Genomic DNA, 25,480 nt, shown 5'->3' on the forward strand with positions numbered 1-25,480 from the left:
CATTTATCGAAAGAACCAAAGTCGTAAAAAGACCCAGCCATCGAACATCCTACAACACGACTTGGCCACATCGTCCTCCTGGGTGGCCGGCCACATCCCATCAGCCAAGCCAGCAGCCGTTTGCAGAAGTATCGTTACATGTGTTTTTATTATTGATGGATTAGGGGAGATAAACCTACTGATCGAATGCGAGGACACGTACCGCACCGAACCGAACCAAACCGCAACGCACACTGGCGAGCGATTTCGATATTTGGTATGTAACGGGCGTTGAGAGCCCCCTGCTACCAGCTAAACCTTGCTACCTTCAATAATGATGTTCCGGAAATGAAGATGTGTGGAAGTGTGGGCTTCGAATCAATATTGTCTCAGCTTTTCTATCTACTATTGCATTACACTTGTGCTTGTATCAGCCTAGGAGAAATTGATTCGTCATGTGTGATGTGCCTGACGAAAACTAACTGGACAATAAAATGGAAAAAATGACATCCTAATGAAGTATGATTTTATATTCATCGGCTAGATGTAGATTTGGGTATAGACATCAGTGCCATGATCAAAATGCTAGTCCGGCATTTGGTTTAACATTAACTTATTTGACGTAGGACTACGTCTGTGATTTATATATGGGGGCACACTTTGTGGAAACCGAAAAATGGAACATGTAACAAAATTATGAAAGATTTTGAACGTTAATAATTCACCGGCCCTTGGACCAATTTAAATAACTTTATCACCAATCGATCAGAAATATTTCTACACATCGATAGCAATGCTTTTGGATGTTGATTTTTAAGAAGAAACTATTGAAAAAGTGGTAAATGTCAAGCATTGTCCAATTTATAAATAAAAATTAATAATTGTATCACTGTTTTCATGAAATAAACGTTCTTCACAAACCCAGTCTTCATAATCGAGCACATCATTCTGCTTTAACCTGAAACGATATAAAAGAGCGCTGCTGTCTAGCCTCAACTCATCTTTACTCTCGCTCTCTTCGTTCGCTCGATTGCGTTGTTGCGTTTTTTCTCGCGTTGAATAGTGACGCTCTCGCTAACCCAGCCATGGGTAAAAAATCGCGCGGTGGCGCGAGTGCCGGCAATCTCGGGAAACGGTCTAGGCCTGAAGACAACAGTGACAGTGCGATTCTCCGTTCTGAAGGACGGTGCAGAACGGGTAACGGAAACAACAAAACCGCCGAAGAAGGACAGAATGCCGCCCTTCTACGTGAAGGGCTTCCCTCCCGGATTGTGGGAAAAAAATAAACTTCTTCATCATGCAGGGCGTCCGGTGCACCATCCAGCTGTGCACGGAAGGATACAAACTGATGGTTACGGCATTGACATATTACAAGGCGGTAAAGACCATACTGGACCAATCACAGGTGGAGTACTTCTCCCACGACATCGAGGCTGTTAAGCCGTTCAAGGTTATCCTGCGTGGACTATACGACATGGACACAGGCATCCTCTTGGAAGAGCTGGTGGCTAATGGACTGAAGCCGGTCCAAATTCACAAGATGGCTCGCCACAACACGGCCGTCAAGTACCGCGACCAGCTATACCTGGTCCACCTTGAGAAGAACTCAACAACTTTGATGGACCTCCAGGGCATCCGCGTCCTGTTCAACATTGTGGTGAAGTGGGAGCGGTACAAGCCGGTCAGCCCTGGAGTCACCCAATGCTCGAACTGCCTGCTGTTCGGGCAAGGAACGAAGAATTGCCATATGGTCAGCCGCTGCATCAAGTGTGGCAAACGACACAAAACCGACGCCTGCGACAGACTCGATGAAGCCGATCCAATTTGCGCCAACTGCGGTGCTGATCACAAAGCTACAAGCAAGGCCTGCCCGAAGCGCACCGAGTACATCGAGATCCGGAAGATAGCATCGATGAGAAACCAGCCTGGCCTCAAGAAGGTGCCGGAAATTAATGACCAGAACTTCCCACCGATACCTCGACGACCGATTACAGTGCTGCCACCGCTGCCACTCAATCAACGATTGGCTGCTGCGGCGGCCACCACCGTTCAAATTCAAACTGCCAGAGTCCTTGCAAGCTCAGGCCAAGGGACGACCGCTGCTCCAAAATCACAGGATCTCCCCACAGCCCCTGGGCTAAACTGGCATCAGGATGGGCCGTCCCTACCTCAGCCAGAAATCAACGATGGTTCGTGGTTCACCGCAGCGGAACTAATGATCATCTTCCTCAAGATGCACGATATTGCCAATACCATCAAGAACAAATCCGACCAGCTCCAAGCTGTGACTACCTTCATGCTAAGTTATGGACCGTGAAACCATCAAGATCGCCAACTGAAACGCTTGCTCGCTCAAGAGCAAGATCATCGAGCTCGTTGACTTCCTCAACAAACAAAACATCGACATTGCCGTTATCACCGAAACCCACCTGAAACCGGAGGTAAACATCTACCTTCCTAACTTCCGGCTTCTAAGACATGATCGAACCAGCTCCGGGGGAGGAGGAGTGCCCATTGCTGTAAGGAGAAACATCTGCTGTTGGCTTCTGCCAAGCTTCCAGCTAAAAACCATCGAAGCTTTAGGGGTAGAAGTCTCCACTCCTGTCGGCCCTATTACCATCATTGAGACCTACTGCCCCAAGCAAATCACCATCGGGGACGGGTCGGCAGCAGACCTGCGGAGGGACATCATCAAACTAACTCGACGGCGTGAAAAGTACATCATCGCTGGCGACCTGAACGCCAAACACCAGGCTTGTGGCAACAGTCGACGCAACCAAAACGACACCATCCTGAACGACGACCTGCAAGAGACTCGCTACGCCATATTAGCGCCGGACTGTCCCACCCGGTTGAGCCGGTCTGGCGTTCACTTCACGATAGACATCTTCATCAGCAACATGGGAGACAACATCTCGCTACCTGTGAACCATCAGGAGCTGAGTTCGGACCACTATCCGGTGGTGGCTGAAGTAGGCTGGGTCGACTCCACTGTCGACTACGATGTCCTTCCGGAGACGCCCGAAGATTTTGACCGGTGTCTGCGTTCCATCGAGGAGGCGATAACCCGGGCCAGGGAACAACACGTGCCAGTATCCAGACAGGTGAGCAATACTCTGAACCTTGATAGAATTACCAAAGATCTCATCAGACTCCGTAACTCCATCCGAAGGCAATACCAGCGTTCTGGTTTACGTGTCTTGAAGACCCATTGCAATCGTCTTACAAAAACCATCCAAGCCAGGATGGTGGACCTCAGAAATCAAGATTTAGCTAACAAGATCCGCTCTCTCCCAGATTGTGCAAAGCCCTTCTGGAAACTAACGAAAATCCTTAAAAATAAGCCAAGACCCATTCCACCACTGACCCCACTGGATCGTCCCGGCGACCCAGTGGTTCATCTGATAACTCCTGAAGAGAAGGCTGCCGCGATAGGTCAACACTTCGTCAGCTCCCACAATCTCGGACAAAACATCGTCAGCTCTCATGAATCTGATGTTGCTCAAAATGCAACCAAACTTCATCAGATTCCTAACATTTTTCCAGAGGAATCTGAGATTACGGCTGACGAACTGTTGGCCTTTATCAAATCATCTAAAAACATGAAGGCCCCAGGTTTCGACAGCATCGTGAATCTGGAACTCAAACACTTGAGTTTCAGATTCTACAACCATCTGGTACTGATTTTTAATCAGTGCCTCAGACTTGGCTACTTCCCTCATGTTGGAAGTCAGCTAAAGTCATACCCATCCCGAAACCTGGGAAGGATCCGTCCTCTCCTTCAAGTTATCGACCAATCAGCCTTCTCTCAGGGTTATCAAAACTGTTCGAAAGAGCACTGTACCACCGGCTCCTAACATCTGCCGAAGAAAACAACTTGTTACTCGAGGAACAGTTTGGTTTTCGGAAAGGTCGTTCGACCGTCCACCAGCTGACTCGAGTGACAAACATTCTCAGACGGAACAAGTCTGTTTCGAAAACATCTGCCATGGCGTTGTTGGACGTTGAAAAAGCGTTAGACAATGTCTGGCATGATGGCCTAGTGTTCAAATTGCAGCAGTACGGTCTTGCAATCTTCCTAGTGAAAATAATAAACAACTACCTATCGGACAGGACGTTCCGATTCTCTCTTTCAACATCGGGGCCGGGGTTCCACAAGGAAGCATCCTTGGCCCCATTCTATTCAATTTGTTCACCTCCGATATGCTGGCTCTCCCTGATGGTGGATCGGTGTCTCTGTTCGCAGATAACACATCCATCGTCTACAAGGGTAGGGTCATCGGAGCTCTGACTGCCAAACTTCAGAGAGACCTGGATGTCATGTCTGAATATTTCAACAGCTGGAAGATCCGTATCAACGCGGCAAAGACCCAGGTCATCATCTTTCCACACTCAAAATCTCCCTGACTTGTTCCGTCTGAGAATAATAAGATCTGCTTAAACGGCTCAGTGGTGGAATGGTCCAAAGAGCTCGTGTACCTCGGGCTAACACTAGACAGCAAACTTCTTTTCAGGAAGCACGTTGACAAAACCAAAACCAAGTGCAACATCTTGATAAGATCGTTGTATCCACTCATGAACAGGAAGTCTATCCTGTCCCTGAAAAATAAGCTTGCTGTCTACAAACAAATCATCCTTTCCGTAATAGAATACGGGATGCCAATCTGGGAGAGTTGCGCCAAATGCCATCACCTCAAACTCCAAAGGATCCAAAACAAGATCCTGAGGATGATCCTTAACAGTCCCCCGCGGACTAGAAATTCTAAGGTTCACCGCCTGGCTGGTCTTCAGACACTGGAGTTACGGAGAGCTGACTCCATCGCAAGGCTCAGAGATTGCTGTAGGCGATCCGATCAACAGATCGTCAGGGATCTGGCACGCTAGGTTAAGTTAGGTTAAGTAGGTAGAATAACAAATTAATACATTCAAACAACATACTTCACAAGAAGAAAATTGAAAAACATTACACAGTAAAAAACAACATGTACAACACAATATCAAAAAGTTCACCAAAGATGAAGAGCCATTCTGGCTAATCTTTTGCCCTGTATTAGCAATTTTAAACCACATAACAAATCAAAATAAAGAAGAATTTTACTACTACTACCTCAACTCATTTTCGCTTCGGAAGACGTGGTGAGCAGGCTGCAGAAGCAGAAATAGCAGCAGTAGGAAGGTGGTGGCAGGTTAGGTAGTTCTCTATTCTACCTAACAAGCAACAATAACTGGTCTTGGTAAAGGAAGCGCCAAGTTTTAATTTAAAACAAACCAATCCCACCAAGGTGGTCATTCTCTAAAACAGGCCTGATAGGACTAGGACCTGTAATTAATAATTAAAATTTAGAAAGTTGAAAAGACGCATCTGTGTCACTTGAAAATTCACACATGTAAACCACACAAACACAAGAAATAAAGATCATTTACATCCAAAGAGCGTCATCGCAAGGTTCTTCGTGATAACATCTAGGGTATAACCAAGCCCACCATCAGTTGTCTGGCTCGCCGTTACGGTGTCAAATGTATGTCCGGTCTGATCATCTGATGATCTCATCAGCCAAGCTTCTAATCCTGAAGCAACCGGACCGAGACACTGAGAGCACATTTCTCGTAGCAAAGTTGAGGCATCCTTCGCAGTAACCGGGCCGAGACTCTTTCAAGTGCCCATTCGTCGTTGAGGTATCCTTCACTGCGTCCTTCCAACCCGTCGCAGCCACCTAGTCAACCCGTGTCCAGCAGCAGTCGTGCCGAAACTCATCCAAGTGCCCATTCATCGTAACAAGGTTGAGGTTTCCCTCGCAGCGGCCTTCCAACCTGTCGCAGACACCAGTTCAACCCCTGTCAATCAGCAGACGGGCCAAGACTCTTGCGAGTGCCCAATCATTGAGCAGAAGAATATTGGATTATCCGGTCTGATTTGCTCATCCAGCTGTCTACACGGCTTACCTTACCAATCAGACCTTGTTGTCCTCTACTGTCCGAAGAAGCCTCTACTCGATCCATGGCCACACTTCACCAGCCTCGTAATGTCTACACGTCATCATTATATTCCAAAGGCTTTTAGCCTGTACTACCATCGGCCCTTTTAAATGCCACCAAGATTTTCCAAAAGAGTTAAATTTCTGAACATGTCCCAACTAAAAACCATATCAAAAGGTTCTTTTCAGGGCAATCATAGTCATACTAACGAGTATAAAAAGAGAGAACCCCGCTCAAATTCCTATTCCTACACAAAACACAAGCTCCTGCTGCAGTTAACAAATAAAATTTATTATATAAGACTACGTAGTCCTACGTCACCATTGCGAACAACCCCATAGGGCTGTCCCTTGTTGTTTTTTTTTTTATATTTTGAGTAGTTTTTACACTTCAGTTCATAACTCTTAAAAAAGTGATGTGATGTGATGGGAATTGACATATAGCCATCTTTTTGAGCAGTTCCAAGCCAAATAGCAAAAAAATAACTAATTTTTACCTTGTGAAAAACAAATCCAAAAAAGTTTTAAAAACTCAAATAGCTCAAAAAGTATATCTTCAATATTGTCATTTTTAAAAAAGCACATGTTATTGTCAGATCAGCTGTAATTACACAGAGAACTAATAGACGATGCCTGGAACTAGCATTCATCCTTAATGTGTAAAAATTGATGGTCTCAAACTAGGCAAGACCAGCGTCTGAACGCAAGTCAGAAAGGAATGGGTAGGAATGTGTTGACGTGACCGTGCCTTTACATCACAACAAGCTACGGCCGACGCGAAAATTTCCAAACACTTTCCAAACATTATTCAACTTAATTCACGATCGAGGCCATCCCGTCTGGCAGCAAAGGGGTTGTGTTGACGTAGACTTCGTCTTACGAGAAGTACAGGGGGTGAATCGAAAATCTAAAATTGCGACCGTCACAAAAGGTGTTAGGTTTTGAAAGTTTATAACTTTGTCATCTATAGGTGAAATTAAAATCCGAATACACTAATCGATAGGACATAATAACTTTACAAATCTGCTGAAAGAAAACTTTTCCAATTCTCAATTAAAAAAAAATAAAATAAAAAATGTACAAGTAGAACGTGATAATTTTATCACTGTATTCATGAAAATAAAAAAATGTTTTCCCTAACCCAGTCATCCTAATCAAGCACCGCTTGTGAAGTTATAAGGGCTAATTGAGAGTAGAATTTCTAAGTAGATCTGTGGAAAATTTCAAGTCGCTTGGAATGCGTGTAAAATACCAAGGGAATCAAATTTTCTTTCCTTTATTTAACGTCGGTCTATGTTCCGCAATCGAGTGCCAATCAACGAGGGACATCTTTTTGACGTAGGACTACGTCTTTGATTTCTATATGAGGGTACACTTAGTGAAAACCGAAAATGGAACATGTAACAAATTAAGAAAGATTTTGAACGTTAATAACTCAGCTGCCCCTGGTCCAATTTCAATAATTTTATCACCAATCGATCAGAAATATGGCAAGCATCGATAACAATGCTTCCGAATGTTGATTTTCAACAAGAAACTATTGAAAAACTGGTAAATGTCCAGCATTGTCCAAAAGCGTCGATACTGTCAACAGTACCTACTGCACCGTAGCAGATTTAAGTTGTATTAATTCCACCTACTCTAACACACTGACGTTCAGCATCCTCCCCAAGATCACCAACGATCTGCCTTCTCGGGCAATCGACATTTCGCAATGGAACCTCCCTCCTGAGTTAGTCTTGGCAGACCCAGATTTTGCTTCGCCGCAAAGGATCGATATGGTTATCGGTGCTCAGCTGTTCTTCAGCCTCCTGCAGAAAGGACAGATCCCAGTAAATGCTGGTCCTATTCTAACGTACCGTGCTCGGATGGGTAGTAAGTGGACCTGTTGCCATCGATACCGCTACCCAAGGATCTGAGCGAGTCGCTCTGTTGTGTACCACCGATGACTAGGACCAACAACTGATTCGATTCTGGGAAGTCGAGAGTTGCCCTCAAAGCCGTGGACTGTCTAAGGAGGAATTAGCTTGCGCGATGTACTTTTCCGAAACCACCACCCGCGACGAATCAGGTCGATTCGTTGTACGCCTGCCGAAGAAAGAGCACGTCTTGAGTCAACTTGGTGACTCCGAGATCGGTGCCCTTCGCAGATTTCAATGGATGCAACGTCGACTCAGCAAGAACCCCGATTTGAAGGCCCAGAACATGGCCATATGGTTCCCGTAGATCCGTTACAAGACAAAACCCATACCCGCTCGTTCTATCTTCCCCACCACGCCGTGCTCAAACCGAGCAGCACTACCACTAAGTGCAGAGTGGTATTCGATGGGTCCTGCAAGTCTTCTATGGGAATATCTCTCAATGATTGCCTTATGGTGGGACCGATTGTTCAGGATGCATTATATGCTATCGTCATCAGGTTCTGCATGTACGAAGTGGTTTTAGTTGCAGATGTTACCAAGATGTATCGCCAGATGTGGGTACATCCTGACGATAGGCGTCTTCAGCTCGTTTACTGGCAAAGTAGGACTGATTCACACGTCCATCCCTACGAGCTGACCACGGTAACATACGGCTACTCAGTGTCTACAGAAATTGTCCTACGATCACTCGGCGAGCAAAACCGATGCTGCAGCACGAATCGGCAAGGATTTCTACGTGGGCGATTTCCTCAGCGCTGCTGACACTGTGGAAGAAGCAAGGCAGCTGCGTTCTGGAGTGCAGAGCATCCTCGCGTCCGCAGGGTTCGAACTTCGAAAGTGGTCGTCGAATTCGTCCGAAGTGTTGTCACGCATCCCGGACAACCTGAAGGATGATAGGCCAATTGTCGCAGTTGATGACCTCCAAGGCTCCGTCAGCACACTCGGTCTGCTGTGGCACCCTGAATCGGATATCTTCCGGTTCAAAGTTCCTGAGCAATTCTCTGATAATCCGATCACGAAACGAATCGTGGTCTCCGAGATGTTCAAACTCTTTGATCCATTGGGCATCTTGGGTCCGGTGGTCATCACAGCCAAAGTGTTTGTCCAACAACTTTGGAAGTTGAAACTAAGCTGGGACGAGGAGCTTCCCAATTCACTCTGTACCGTGTGGAAAGACTACAGACTTGGTCTGGCTGCTCTAGGAACATTTTCCATCTCTCGTTTGGTCAAAGCTCCAGGCGCCGGAGACAACGTGCAACTTCATGGGTTTTGCGATGCATCTCAAAATGCTTACGGAGCATGCATCTACTTGAGAGTGTCGGATGAAGTGGTGTCGTCACAACCCGTCTCCTAACCGCCAAATCCCGAGTAACTTCCCTATCAATTCCCCGCCTTGAGCTCTGCTCTGCTGTCCTCCTCAGCCAACTGTACCAAACTGTTATGTTGAGCCTCAACAGGAATGCTAATGCTTATTTTTGGTCTGACTCTTCAATCACTCTCCACTGGTTGTGCAACCCGCCGTCCAATTACAACACTTTCGTGGCAAACCGTGTCGCGGAGGTGCAGTGACTCACTGAAGGAGGCACTTGGAATCACGGCACCGGTCTGGAGAACCCGGCCGATCTCATCTCGAGGGGTGTCGATCACTGCGAGCTCGTCAACAACGCACTATGGTGGAAGGGTCCACCGTGGTTAACGTCCGATCCAGCGGAGTGGCCAAGTATGTTTCCAGTCAAAGACGCCTGTGAATTTCCTCCCGAAGTTCTCGAGGTGAAGCTGGGCCGTCACTCGATCCACCGAAGCTCCCGACCGCACACTGTTCACCCGCTACTCGTCACTAACGAGACTCACCCGCATCGCTGCATATTGCCGCAGATTTGTGCGGTACTGTCGGGCCAAGCTCGCTGGATTCGCCCACAAGCTATTCCGTACCTTACCTCAGCAGAACTCCTTCAAGCACAAGAAGGCCTTGTGAAAGTTGTGCAAAATGAGTGCTTCAACCAAGAAATCGCTATGCTTCAGGCCAGATGCGAAGCTGATCTCAAGAAATCCCCATTACGTACCTTGAATCCCTTCATCCATGATGATGTACTTCTGGTCGGTGGCCGGCTGAACTACTCTTCATACTCGTTCACGCGAAAGCATGCAATGCTTTTGCCTGCAGCGCATCCGTTCACCTCACTGCTCGTTGATTCGGTGCACAAGCAGCTTCTCCACGCTAGTCCGCGTGCGATGATCGCACACATCCGTGAACAATATTGGCCTGTTTGGCGTCGCTGTATTCGTCTGTATGGCTACAAAGGCCGTACACCTCGAATTGGTTGGCGATCTCAGCTCCGAAGCCTTCATCGCAACGTTGAAACGGTTCGTTGCACGCCGAGGCAAGCCAATCGCTCTGTTCTGTGACAATGCCACCAACTTCAAGGGCGCAGACAGGGAACTCCGAGACCTCTGCAAGCAACTCAATGACCAACAACTACGACTGAAGATAGCATCGTTCTGCGCTAAATCATCCATCAAGTTCAACTTCATCCCCGTGAACGCTCCGACATTCGGCGGCCTTTGGGAGGCCGTGGTATAGGCTTTCAAGCATCACTTTCGGCGAGTCGTCGGCTTGGAATCCCTGTCAAGCGATGTAATGTGTACCATCCTCTGCCAGATAAAGAGCTGTCTCAACTCTCGGTCACTGACCACCCTATCTGAAGACCCAAGTGACACGGAAGTCCTCACACCGGGACACTTTCTGGTCGGATCAGCTCTCCAATCAATCCCGGAGCCCGACCTTGCCCAAGTTCCCAACAACCGGCTTTCGCTTTATCAGGAGGTGCAGCGCAGAACCCAAACCTTTTGGAAACTCTGGTCGACGGACTACCTTCATCAACTGCAGCAGCGTACGAAACACTACCGGTAGCCGAATGTTCTGGTCGGCAAGCTGGTACTCCTGAAGGACGACAACCTACCACCGCTCAGATGGAGCATGGGTCGAATCGAAAACGTCCATCCCGGCGCGGATGGCCTCTATAATGATGGCTATAATCAGCCTATATATGCAATGGTTCGTTTGTTTGCATCCGTTGAATCCAAGCTCGATTTTGGTATGTCCACGCCTCAATTTGTTGATAGAGAGTAAGATGATTGAACATTATTTAAGATATTCATTAAGGCTGTTTTGTCGGATGAATTACTAAACAATAAATAAAATAAAAAAGGTTCCAAAGAGGAGACCATGATGTTGGATTAACGAGGTCCAGATTAGCGAGCGGATACTGTAAAGTGAAATTGGGAAAGTCATTTAACCGTGCCTGTCAAGCTTTATCATCAATCGCGATTGTTGCAACAAAGGTTGCAAGCAATTTAATCCTTTTCTTTCAACCATTACGATCAAGCTATATTACAAAGAGACTTTAACGTGTTTTGATTCACTAATCGTGAGTGACATCGCTAAACAAACTCTAAGGAGGTATTCAATTGATTTAAAGACAGTTTTATGTGGAGATAGAGTGCCAGACACGTTTTGACTTTATCGTCAGAGTTTAAAAAGTTTTCAAATCAGAAATACACTGAACTAAAAACCAAAACCAAAAATATTTGGCACTTTAAAATGCTGTAAAGCAAGACCATGGTTGAGACAGCTGGGTCCGGTTTAGGAATTTTTCGGGTTGAAAAATTGATAGACTTCCCTGGGCATAGAGTAAGATTGTACTTGCCACACAATTATTCTAATGTAAATATGGCACTGGATTAGAAATCTCTCAATTAATAATGGTAGAAATGCGCACAGAACACTGAGAAGAAGAGTGCCATTTTAATGAGTGGCGAAAATGATTGAGTACGTAAAAGAGAAACCATTCCAATATCCCACATGTCATTCAAGGTTCTCACATCAAACGCGCAATATATTTCCGCAAATCAAACCAATTAGTATAAATTCTCCTGTCAATGATACGAAAAGATCAAAGTCGGTACAATTTTCAAATCAGCATCGCCATCAATCTTGTACCAGAGATGAGCAAATAAACGAAAATATCAACACGTAGGGTAGGAGTGTATAAAACGCCCCACCGGGGAAAAACGCCTACTTTGCGTTTCAACGAATCCAGGGGTAATATGAGCGCAAAACTGATGGGCAAACCAATTATTTAACGGGACCACTCTACTTTGAAAGTTTGGCAGCTGTCAAGTGCCACAAATCAATAATGAAATCAGAGTCTTGAAAAACATCCTTCCGAAGTAATGATTACGTAACTTAAAAAAAAAAGTATTTATTCCATCTTTGGGCAGTATAAGACATCTAATATCCACGCTCTGGGGCATGTCACACCTTTGTTGAGGGGCATACTATCCATTTAATATAGAGCATACAGTCCGTTTGTTGTGAGGCATATTTTAAGCGAGATTGGGCATTTTGAACCACGTAGTGGAAGAACCTAAGATTTAGACGTTGTAGAAAAATGAGTCCTAAACTCCCAACGTAACGGATATACGTGATTGTTCCTTGTATTAATGAGAAAACGGTAAACATATAGCCGCTTTTCCTCAAGGGGAGGGCGTATTGTACCAGTTTACCCTGCACATCCGTGTGCTATCAAATTAATCCAAACGTGAATAAGTATAGATAGATACCGATCATTGGTGCGCACACAACATTTCGAGCTTCCACATGTTTGATTCGTGTAACCATTAAAGCATACACCCAACCAAACCAAACCAAACCAAACCAAACCAAACCATCCATTCAACCATTTGATTTGCCCAATCGGAAAAGCAGCAACATCAGCACTACAAAGTTCCCGGATGAACGCTTCACAACATCCAATCTCAACCGAGGTGGAAACATAATTCGAAACCATGGCTGTCCTGTCCCAGCGCGCACCACCCCGTGGATGATCGTTTGATGTTTGGGGCCTCTGCCACAGTCGGACGTTGATTCATTCGGGATTAATTATTGAATTTAGGATTCCAATGCGGAAAGGGCCATCGAATTTTTTTTTTGGAACCGATTACATTTTCGAGGAAAAACAAGGAACCCCTCATTGAACGTCGTCATTCAGCACCCGTACGAAGGAGAATAGTCTGCCGATACAACAGCATATAAAATTCATCACCCATGCTGTTGTTATGGGCTCCGGAGAATGGGTGTGTGTTGAATAATTTCTCTCCAAATGTTCCAACGTGTATTCCGAGTAGCTGGCTCAAAGTCAACAACTTTTTCGAGATTCTCCACCGAACCCAAGTCGGACAGAGGCAGCTCGGTATTCTGCCGGAAGCATCCCTCCGGGCCGGAAGCAGCCTGACTGACTGCCATGCCAGTAGCAGCAGCTAGAGGGAGGGTGGGGGAAGATGTAAGCCGAGAGGATGTGTGTATGTGACGGGCAAGTATGTTCAGAATTTCATTTTACTTCGATACAGGTTTTGCTTGGCCCGCAATGGGACACTCGTCGAGTGGTAGGAAACAGGAAGGCAAAGAAAGTTAAGCGGACGGATTTGTCCCACTTTCTACGGGGAATATTTCATTGGCATGGACCTTCACACACGGTATAAGTTCCAGATGGAATCCGGTGTCAGTTGGCAAACAGGTGGTGCAGTAAGTTGGAATAATGGACTTTGAAAACAATGTTATGTAAGTTCTTCGATTAGATGAGGATTTTCCGAGAAGATTTCGATTGCAGCTGCTTGGGTTCCATTTTGATCCCGTCAGTGACGCGGGCAGAACTTTTCTATTGAGGACTTTCGTGATGTTTGCAATGAATCCAAGTTAGATTGAGCTCCGGAGAATCGGAAGACACAATTCCGAAATGGAATTATGTACAATGGCTTATTTTATCAGGATCGGTGTGTCCCAAGAGAAAAATATGTCCGTAAACAACAACAACATGTGAGTGGTCTTAAATTTGCTTTACTGACGACCCTTCCTTAAAATGGGTGGTTTTTATCTTTATCTAAACCATTCAAACCCACATTTGAGTGGAGCCATGTAGTACGACGCATCGATTAGGATAACTCTTTTTTTGGTGGGAAATTGAAAATTAAACTAATCCCATGTCTTACTCTTGTATAACTGTCTTAAAGGAAACGATTTCGTCTCCTAAGAATTCTACCGCATTGTGTAATTGCTTGGTATTACTCGGTCGTCGAAGTCAATCGATTCATAACTTTTGCGTATTGTTTCGTATATAATTCAAAGTAGGCTTTGTGTTTTTCCGTTACAAAGATCTTTATTATACTGACTGCTGCGGGAATCAAGATAGTAGTAAAAAGGTGTAAAGGGAGCAGTGCTGAGTTGCATCACGGTACTGACAGCCTTATGATTGACAACAGAGATTCCTACGATTAACAATCAAAGCAACTGAGAACCCTCCCCATAAAAAGTTTGACAGATGGAAAATGTCACAGTTGACCGGGAGCCGATGAAATCAACTGATTAATATACCGACTCGATCCGATTTAATCGGCAGTCACTCATCAACAGTTTTCGTCCCTGTATTAATCAACTGACTAACCCTTTAGAAGGCAGTGGCAACTATATTGCCACCAACAATCTGTATTTTTTTTCTCCACACAAACAATCCCGTTGCAGTTTTTTTTCCGTGCATTGGCTACTTTCGATATCTGGCAACACTTATAATTTTTTTTTTGAGCCGGAACAAGTGGAAACTGAGTATTTGGGAGTCATTTTTGTGTAAACAAACCGCCATTTTCGAGCGGAAATACGAATATCAGCTAAAACTCATTACAAATCCCACAAGTCGGTAAGTTTTTCAATAGAAATCTACTGTTTTGGAACTCCTTTCTTAGATCATGTACTTTTTTCAAAAATTGATCTGTAGTTCATGTCAAATGTTACAGCTTTCTACTATGAAAAATGCTCGCAATACTGTTACATGCTATTCTACGTTTCAGCTAAAAGTATGTCGAACACAACGTATACAGAGTCGGATTACGAGGTTAAAAGAGAGCTGGCGAAAATTTGTGGACTACCTGATAATCCCGATGTGTCCGATGATGAACTGGAAGCTGATCCGGAACTCTCTATCTTGAGAAAGCTAGATACATCTCTGATCGATATTCTCGCTGGAAGTGATTATTCAGATGATGCTGCTAAGGGAAGTGGGACTGAACGGCACACATCCATTGATGAACCACAACCGTGTTCTTCGGGTTATCACAACCGTAAGCATTTAAAAGCGATTCCTCACCCACGCACGATTACCCGCATTGAAAACAGTTGCAAGTGTTTAATCATCTATTCGGGTCATTGTGCTAACCTTATATGATATTGTTGGATCATATCTGATATCGTTTATATATGTTACCGAATTATTAGGAAAGCCAACTACTCAAGCATTATCCGAAACATCAGCTTCAGATGAATCGGATGACGATCAATCAAGCGAAGATTTTTCCCAAGTGGACCAATCAGACGATGATGAAGTTGACTGGAAAAAAGGCGATTGGTCCCAGGATCCCAATACAGCCAATATTCGTTTACAAGCCTTGAATGCAGTCCCGGGAAATGCAAGACAGTTTTTCGACGATGACATTTTGAAACTTATAGTTACCCAAACTAACATCTACGCAGACCAACAGCAAAGTCGACACTGGGAACCGGTATCTGAAGCAGAAATCAAAGCTTTTCTAGGGATTACCATTATGATGGGTCTCAAGCCTCTTGCAAGTGTTGATTTGTACTGGTCAAGTGATCCATTTTTCCGTACGGACGAAATTGCTTCCATTATGCCGTGCAAGAGATTCAAAAAAAATCTTAGAGAATTTTCATCTGAATGATAATCGTATGATGCCTCCAAGGAATTCAGATCATTTTGACAAACTGTACAAGATTTGTCCACTTCTTGATTTACTGAACACTGCATGCCAGAGAGCAGTACAGTCCACATCATCGCAATCGATTGATGAATCGATGATTCTGTTCAAAGGGCGATCGACATTGAAACAATATATGCCACTTAAACCTATCAAGAGAGGCTATAAGGTGTGGACAAGAGCCGACAGTGAGACTGGTTACGTATTTGAGTTTGATATTTATACTGGCAAACGCGATGACAAGTCTCCTACTATAGGCCTAGGGGCCAATGTAGTCAAGAATCAAACGCAGAAACTAATTGATGAAGGACTTCAAGGTCATGTGACCTTTGATAGTTTCTTCGCCTCATACGGTTTATTACAATACTTATATGATCACGGAATTTATGCAACGGCTACAGTGAACAGTAATAGATCGGACCTACCTGTACTACTAAAAAAGTACAAAAGAAAGTCCCAACCGAAAAGGCGAAAGCGTTTCCTGAGAGGGGAGTACAAGTGGCGTTTGAAGAAAAACGTTGCTTTTGTAATGTGGCAAGATTCCAAAATGGTAACAATGTTGACTACAGCATTCCATCCTAAAACCGCGACAGCTACGTGTGAAAGGAAGCAACATGATGGTACCAGAAAAACCATCGTATGTCCGAAACCGGTTCAGGAATACACAAAGCGGATGGGCGGAGTTGATCGCCCAAGTAACCAAAAGTTCTGATAAAAGGCTGTTTATGGCTTAAGCACCTTGGTTGAAGGTGGTCTATAGAATTCTAAGCAGCCTCATTTTTAAGTCGTTATAAGAACTTGAAAGTTCCGGTATCAGCATAAGTATTAGTAATGGAGCTGTTTGAAGAATTAAATCCAGTCCTTCTGCGTGAGAGTCTCAGCACGACCCACTACGTCATCTGAAATATATTAAAGTGAGCTGTTGTCCCGCCTATTGTTGGAGTTTTCTGAGCCTGCTGACTGACTTGAGTACGAAACACAACACCTTGATGAATTTAATTTGGTGTTTGCCCACATGGTATTCCATCACACTTGTAGCGTAGTGAAGTAGTGATCACATGCCGAATACACGGGTTCGAATCCAGTAAATTAGTTTTATTTTTTTTATTTTTGGATAAATTATAAGAATTATAAGAATTATGATTTATTCGGGCCACTGATTATTTCATATTTACGTACATTAAATTTTGTGACAAAAAAAAGATTTGTGCGGATTGCTTCATGCGGCTTGAAAGTTCTGTCGGAACTTTATTTGAACTTTATGGATCTTGAAAGTTCTGTCGGAACCTTATTTGAACTTTATGGAACTTGGAAGTGTTGAATGCGGAACTTTTGGTTACTTGGGCGGTTTGATCAAAAGAGAAGCACGTATGGGGTTGGTAGAAGAAGCCAGAGGTGGTGGCTGCGGATTTTCAATTTCTGCATTGATTTGGCTATTACGAATGCATACTTGTTGTATGCATCTAACAACCATGTGTGAAATCACGTGACTCAGCTGCAGTTCAGGTTGAAGTTATCACGAGACCTTGTTGGTAACTATACTTCGAGGGAGCGCAGCCTACAAAGCGAACCAAGATATTCTACAAAGAAGCCTACAATGTCTTCAAACTATCAAAAAGAAGGAGTACCAGATAATCTACGCTTTTCAGATGTTGGAAGTCATAAACTGGAACAGTTGGCTACCTATCGTCGTTGTCGCCTATGTAGTACAAAGGCTAAAAATAAGAGGTCCAAAATTCAATGTTCCAAGTGTAAGGTACCACTTTGCGCAACACCTTGTTTTGATTTGTTTCACGTAAAACTTAATTGAAATTGATCTATGTCTATCTTACAATTCGTTCCAAAAATAAAGTGCACCTGCAGGGCAGTGGCAATATTGTTGCGCTAGTAAGGCAGTGGCAAATAAATTGCCACCAAGGTTTTTGGACTTCGAAGGCAGTGGCAACTATATTGCCACTATTTTTTTTCAGGTTTTTCAACTATTTTTTCCAAACAAAAAATATATTTGAGCTTTTGACAGAGTAAGCATTGCTTTCCCTTTGGTTTGTTTTTTTTCCGTCGATCTTGTTTTCCATGCTGAGCACCAATGCTGCCGATCGTTCCAAAAAAAAGTAGCACCAGGAGAATAAATTCACTTGGGAATTCAAAACGCCTTGTCGAATCTTGCTGGTGATTCGATTGTTTCCGCAATGAAAGAGGCCACTCTTGATATTAATATCGATGGACTTCCAGTCGCAAAGAACGGTCGATGTTTATGGCCAATTCTTGCCGCTTTTCCTAATGTTTTCGAGATTTCACCATTCGTCATCGGTTGCTACAGGGGTTTAAAAGAGCCATCTAACGCTGATGACTTTCTTCTTGATTTCGTGACAGAAGTCAATGAGTTATGTGATAAGGTTGAAATTCAACATTCGATTACACTAGTTTACAAAACAACATAAAAAGTGTGAACTTTAGTGGTTGACCAACGTTTCTAATGCAAAATCCTACGCTGAATTCAATGCCGTGGTCAGAAAAAAATAAAGTAGAGCCATTTTTGAGATATACAAAAATTTTGATTTTTTGAATTTTGGACAAAAGTACGATTACTAAAATGTCAATATCTTTGGAACTAGTGCACCAATTTTAAATCATTTTTTTATGAAAGTGAAGCTAAATAAATTTGCTATCGTTTACTAGAATGTTATGTCTTAATTAAATATTTAATTTTGAAGTCATTTAAAAATTTACAGCATTTTTTTTTTATTTTTCCTGCGAATTTTCCATAAAAATCTTGTTTTAATCAACATTTTTAATGGGATAAAAAGATTCAAAAAATCATTCCATAACTTATTCTTAAAGTCCATTAAAAACTGGAGAAAATGAGCCTTTAATGGATGAAATCGGTTGGAAATTGTCGAAGTTATGAAATTTTTTGTAAAATCATGGAAATTAAATGTTCCAAGATTGGCCGTTGTCCCACTCTTAGGTTCATGCACCACTTCCAGTAAGCCTTTCTGCGGACGTGTACGCTTACGGTGCATGCCACTAACACTACCAGCTGTCACGCAAAATTAAATGGGATATTTTCAACAATATAATTTACGCTAGTGTTTGTGAGACCGCTCGGCGAGAACCTAACACAACCAACTCAATTTGACAGCTTTCTTTCTTTAATGTCGTTTTCGTTTTTGCGGTGTAGCTACACCGGTGCTACACTGCCGAACACCGAAAAAATTTAGGGTGTAGCTATCAGTTGCACCTTTGTTTACAAACAAATGATGATGAACTGTCAATGACTCGCACTTATTGCTGCTTACACTACACCGGTGTAGTGTAGTAAAAACGAAAACGACATAACATTGCTTAACGATGTATACGACAAAACGTGAATTCAAGTGTAAAAATGATCCTCAAAAGTTTTGTTACGCGTGTGGCAACTATATATTTACAAAATCGGTCAATTTCACTGCTTCGTTGCAAACTGCATACAGGCTTTATTTTAAAATTGATCCTGGAGACTTTGACGGACCGTGGATTCCAAAAGTATTATGTAGTTCGTGCAAAACGGGCCTGGCTAGGTGGATGTCAGGCGCAAGGTAAATTGATTTCAATTGATGACAAAACCTGTTCCACATTCAAGTTCAGTCCCGTATCCTGTTTATCCAAAGCGGAAACGAGCGCCCTCTGTTGAATCGACCGCTACAAAAAGTGAGGAGGAATTCAAGGAGGAATGCGAGGAAGACTTCGAGGTGGAATTGGAAAGAAACCCAAAACTGTTTACACAATCCGAATTTAATGATTTGGTGCGAGATCTCGACTTATCGAAGGAGAAATCCGAATTGCTGGCATCACGCTTGAAAGAACACAACATGCTGAGCAAGGAGGTCAAAATTTCTTGTCACAGGAATCGTCACAAGAAATTTGACAAATATTATTCTACAAAGGACAAGGCATGTTTTTGCCATGACGTAAACGGCTTGTTTGAAGAGTTTGGTGAGCCATATGATCCAGCTGAATGGCGTTTATTCATCGATAGCAGCAAGTTGAGCTTGAAAGCCGTTTTACTGCATCAAGGGAATGAGAAACCTTCTATTCCATTAGCTCATGCCGTTAATATGAAGGAAACGTATGAATCAATGGCCCTATTGCTAAATTTGATAAATTACAATCAACACAATTGGAAAATTTGTTCCGATCTTAAAGTGGTTGCCATGTTGACTGGATTGCAACAGGGATACACAAAATATATGTGTTTTTTGTGTAAATGGGACAGTCGAGCTCGTAAGGAACACTACGTCCGAAAAGATTGGCCAAAACGGGATAATTTCACAATTGGTAAAGACAACGTTAAAAATGATCCTCTTGTGGTAAAAGAACGCATAATACTTCCACCACTACATATAAAACTTGGGCTATTCAAAAATTTCGTCAAAGCGTTGCAAAAAGAAGGGCCGGCATTCCAGTACTTGAAATCAGTATTTCCAAATTTATCTGACGCAAAGATAAAGGAAGGTGTATTTGTTGGCCCACAGATCAAAAAACTGCTCAATGATTCCGCATTCAATACAGTTTTGACACCAGATGAGGAAGAAGCGTGGAAATCGTTCCAGCGTGTTGTCACAACCTTTTTAGGAAATTTCAGAAGCCCAGATTATGAGGAAGCCGTCGATGAATTGCTCAAAAATTATGAGAAAATAGGTATAAATCAAAAATATTGTGTTTGTTACATATAAATAATTTCAAATCCTTTTATTTCACTGAACACAGGTGTGAATATGTCTTTGAAGATACATTTCCTACATTCTCACATGGATTTTTTCCCGGAAAATCTTGGTGACGAGAGTGATGAGCACGGCGAACGTTTTCACCAACAAATGAAGATGATGGAACGTCGTTACCAAGGGTTTTGGGATGAAGCAATGATGGGTGACTATTGTTGGTTTCTGATTCGAGAAACAAGTTCAAAACATCGAAGACAAAGTCATTCGATTCTCAATCATTTTTAATAAAACCTAAATAAATTTCTTTTGTATCAACTCGGTTTTAAATCCTGATATGCCTTTATCAAATTGATATGTAGAGAAAAGAATCTCCCATGAAAACTTTACATGCGATTTGGATGCTTACAACGCCACCTAGAAAAGAAAGTCTAAAGCTGTTGTATTTCAGCAACATTTTTAAGTGTTTTACAAAAATGCTCATAACTTCGACAATTTCAAAGCGATTTCATCCATTAAAGGCTCATTTTCTACGGTTTTGAATGGACTTTAAGAATAAATTATGGAATGATTTTTTGAATCTTTTTATCCCATTAAAAATGTTGATTAAAACAAGATTTTTATGGAAAATTCGCAGGAAAAAAAAATGCTGTAAATTTTTAAATGCCTTGAAAATTAAATTTTTAATTAAGACATAATATTCTAGTGAACGATAGAAAATTTATTTAGCTTCATTTTCATAAAAAAAAGGTTTAAAATTGGTGCACTAGTTCCAAAGATATTGACATTTTAGTAATCATACTTTTGTCCAAAATTAAAAAAATCAAAATTTTTGTATATCTCAAAAATGGCTCTACTTTAATTTTTTCTGACCACGGCATTGAATTCAGCGTAGGATTTTGCATTGGAAATGATCATCACCTTACCGAGGTTCAAAAATGCTGTAAATTAGTGTTATTTGTATGTGATCGTCCTGCAACCTGCTAAATAAGTGGTGCAGTGTCTCATGTGAGTAGGCATGGTTGCCCTAACTGTGAACAGATTGGAAATCGTATTAATAGAGTGGCCGTATATTCTTCGGAAATATGTACCGCTCGCACCGATCAGTCATTTCGCACAAGAGTTGATCCCGAACATCACCGTTGTCAGTCTATATATGATGTAGAAAGAATAAACGGATTGGATATGGTGCTGCAGTTGGGAGTTGATCCAATGCATTTATGCCATCTCGGTGTGACAAAGAAGATGCTCGAGGGTATGCTGGGGAAGCTTAAAAAACCCGGATGTCAGAGGCTACGTAAGGCTGATCGTGAACAAGCTGGTGCATTCTACAAAGGTTTAGGCAGTTTCATCCCACGTGAATTTGCTAGACGTCCTAAACCGTTTGATGAACTGCCGAATTTCAAAGCCACAGAATTTGCGCACTGCGTCTTTTGTCGCTGAGAAATCCTACGATTGAAGATGTGGAATTAGCTCGACAATTTCTCAATGACTTTGTTCTGAGATTTCGGGTATTTTATGGTCTGAATAGCCTTTCTCACAATGTGCATATGCTGCTTCATCTAAAGGGTGATACGGTCAAAATTTGGTCAAGGGAAAACGCGTGTAAATCGGTGAAATCGTTTATTTAAAAAATCAAATTAAATTTCTTTTTCAAGTTCAATTAGTATAAAATTCAGGAAAAATATTCAGTTAGGCTTCCGCTTTTCCAAATCCGAATTGCCGGGCCTTACGTTTGACCTCTGCCATCAGATTTTGTACAGCCACCTTGTCCACCTTCTTCGCCGCAGAAAGCCAGTTTGCCTTGAACTGCTGCTCGCCCTTAGCAGTTTTTTTGGTCTTCTTTAGGTTCCGCTTGACAATAGCCCAGTATTTCTCAATTGGGCGGAGCTCTGGCGTGTTGGGAGGGTTCTTGTCCTTGGGAACCACCTGCACGTTGTTGGCGGCGTACCACTCCATGGCCTTTTTACCGTAATGGCAAGATGCCAAATCCGGCCAAAACAGTACGGAACAACCGTGTTTCTTCAGGAAAGGCAGCAGACGTTTATTCAAACACTCTTTCACGTAAATTTCTTGGTTGACAGTCCCGGAAGCTATGAAAATGCTGCTTTTCAAGCCACAGGTACAGATGGCTTGCCAAACCAGATATTTCTTTGCGAACTTTGACAGTTTCATGTGCTTGAAAACATCTGCTACCTTTCCCCTTCCTTTTGCCGTATAAAACTCCTGTCCCGGAAGCTGCTTGTAGTCGGCTTTGATGTAGGTTTCGTCGTCCATTACCACGCAATCAAACTTCGTCAGCATCGTCGTGTACAGCCTCCGGGATCGCGCTTTGGCCGTCGTATTTTGTTTATCATCGCGATTTGGAGTCACTACCTTCTTGTAAGTCGATAGTCCGGCTCGTTTTTTGGCTCGATGCATGGTTGTAGACGATACACCCAGCTTATTTGCGGCATCTCGGAGAGAGAGGTTAGGGTTTCGCTTGAAACTACCGGCAACTCTCTTTGTCGTCTCAGCGGCTTCCGGTTTTCGATTTCCCCCCGATCCAGACTTCCTGGCTGTCGACAAACGTTCCCCAAACACTTTAATTACATTTGTAACGGTTGATTTGGCAACTTTTAGCGATTTTGCCAACTTTGCGTGCGAGTACCTCGGATTTTCGCGATGCGCGAGCAAAATTTTGATACGCTGCTCTTCTTGCTTGGACGGCATTTTGACAACTGAAGAGTGAATTCCAAAATCAAAATAGGAGCAACATTCTACACACACACACCTTCAAAATGAGGGGTGTTCAAGTTTTTTAAATGCAAAATTGAAAGAAATACGTCAAGTTGATATTGACCAAATTTTGACCGTATCACCCTTTACCTGATTATGTTGAGCTCTACGGGAATCTACCATCCATAAGTGCATTCAGGTTCGAAAACTAATACTACCAACAACAATTTGGAACAGCTATGGGCAGTCCTCTTTCTCCAATTCTGGCAGAATTGGTAATGGAAATCCTCCTAAGGACTGTCACCAAGAAACTAAACTTCCCAGTTCCAGTTCTCAAAAAATACGTGGATGATCTCATCCTGGCACTACCAAAGGAGCAAATCGAATATACACAGAACATTTTCAACGAATACAACCAACATCTACAGTTCACTGTCGAAAAGGAGGATCAATGCCGACTACCCTTCTTGGACACTCTAGTCATTCGAAACCCGGACCAAACCATATCCACCCAGTGGTATTCAAAACCAATCTCATCAGGACGGCTATTGAATTACCACTCGTTTCACCCCACTAGCATGAAGATAAACGTCGCTGATAATTTCGTAAAACGAGTCACATCTCTAACCAAAAGCACCACCAACCAAAATCATCAACAACAATACAACATAATTTTTCAACAACTATCCATCATCACTTATTAACAGAATGATAAGTCGAGCAAAATCCACTACCCCACAACATCAACACCACCACCAGATTGTTTCACAGCAAAACCAAACAAACAATCCAACACCGTCTGATGAAATTCCAGCAGCAAACCAACAACACCATCTACAGTTCAGAAGCATCCCGTACATCGCTCATCTCAGCCCCACAATAGCCAGCCTCCTCAAGAATGATTACCCACAGGTAAAAGTCGCCTATAGAACACTAAAAAACACTAAAAACATACTTAGACCGGTCAAAGATCCAATTAATGATCTCGACCAACGCAACGTTATCTATAGCTTAGCCTGTATAGACTGCCAGAAAACGTACATTGGGATGACGAGAAACCAACTCAAAACAAGAATCAGTGGACATCGAAGCAATATAAACCAATACACAAAACTAATCCAAAACAACCACACGAACACAGATGAAGAGATACATAACCTAAAGGAAAAAACAGTCATGATCAAGCACATCATCGAAGAATCCCATATGTTCAACCTAACACAACCAAAAATTCTGGACAAAACAAACAAAATATCAACATTACCAATATTAGAAATGTGTCACATAGCACAAACATCTAACACAGTCAACCACCGTACAGATGTACAAGGACTTAACAGCACATATGCAGGTCTGTTACACACAATCAAAAAGTCAACAACACGCAGAAGAAACACAACTGAGTTACTATCAGATCAGACACTTCAATATCAATTGGCTCACAATGATGATCATGACCCACCGTAAATAAATAATGACGGTGACACCCCCCCCCCCCCCCCTTTGTTAATGGTCCCACCATCTTATTTAAAACAAACGTTGCAGTGCTGTGCAAAAGATCACTTTAAAAATTTCCTAAAAGTTAACAGTAAGTACAGTATGATCAACGAACAAAATACCATTTCAACACACCGATTATTTATCCAAATTAAATTAGACAGGTCATGAAAAATCTACATTTACGCTGTCCTCGATTAGTAAAAGTTTGTAACGGGAAACGATAGACATTAGTGAGTTAATTATTTGTGTGATTATGTTTAATTTATATGTTATATATGTGCAATACATTTTTTAGCAACCTTTGAGAAAGACCACAACCAAACGGTCGAAACGTCGGGAACGTAAAAAATAATCGTTTCTACTAAAAGACTGAGAAAGCCACCCCATAAAGTGATTCCAATCAACCAGTCGAAACCACCATTAGCTTTATGCAAGAGATCAAACGGAATTTGTCGAAAAAGCATCAGCTCCTACAGCAGCTCCAAAAACGGATGAACGAGCAGTGCAAAATAGCCGAGCGTACAATAATTCAAAATGAGTTCATTGAAAAATTCCAGATGAAGAAGAATCTGTTTGGCTGATCATTTGCATATCGTACCTGTTATTTCAATAATAAATTGATGATCAGTGCAAATGGTAAGGACGACTGCGTGCAAATCAGTAGAATCCCAGGAAAGGTATTGGGTTTTGCTGAATGTGAAGGTCAGCGTGGCGCTGTCATCCAGGAATTTACAGGGATTCCCTCATTTTTTCGGTCTTCACTTGATTCAGTGAGAGTTGGTATTTGGTTCGCCCAAAATGTGAGCAGCACAATTAAGTTCGTTCCTCTTGTTCAACTGAAAACAAAATTAGTAAAGCTGCCGTT

At 42.7% G+C, this 25,480-nt stretch overlaps 1 protein-coding gene and 1 pseudogene across 1 annotated transcript in view; one reads left to right on the plus strand and one right to left on the minus strand.

Moving 5' to 3' along the window:
• The window catches only part of kek6 (kekkon 6), a 1,119,682-nt gene that overhangs the window by 956,057 nt on the left and 138,145 nt on the right, over positions 1–25,480 (minus strand). The gene's annotated exons all lie outside the window — the stretch shown is intronic.
• On the plus strand, positions 9,547–10,457 carry LOC135698864 (uncharacterized; annotated as a pseudogene).

The sequence above is a fragment of the Ochlerotatus camptorhynchus genome, unplaced genomic scaffold (assembly GCF_037179485.1).
Source record: "Ochlerotatus camptorhynchus isolate MF236.1 unplaced genomic scaffold, CSIRO-AGI_Acam_v1.1 ptg000096l, whole genome shotgun sequence".
Taxonomy (NCBI): Eukaryota; Metazoa; Arthropoda; class Insecta; order Diptera; family Culicidae; genus Ochlerotatus; species Ochlerotatus camptorhynchus.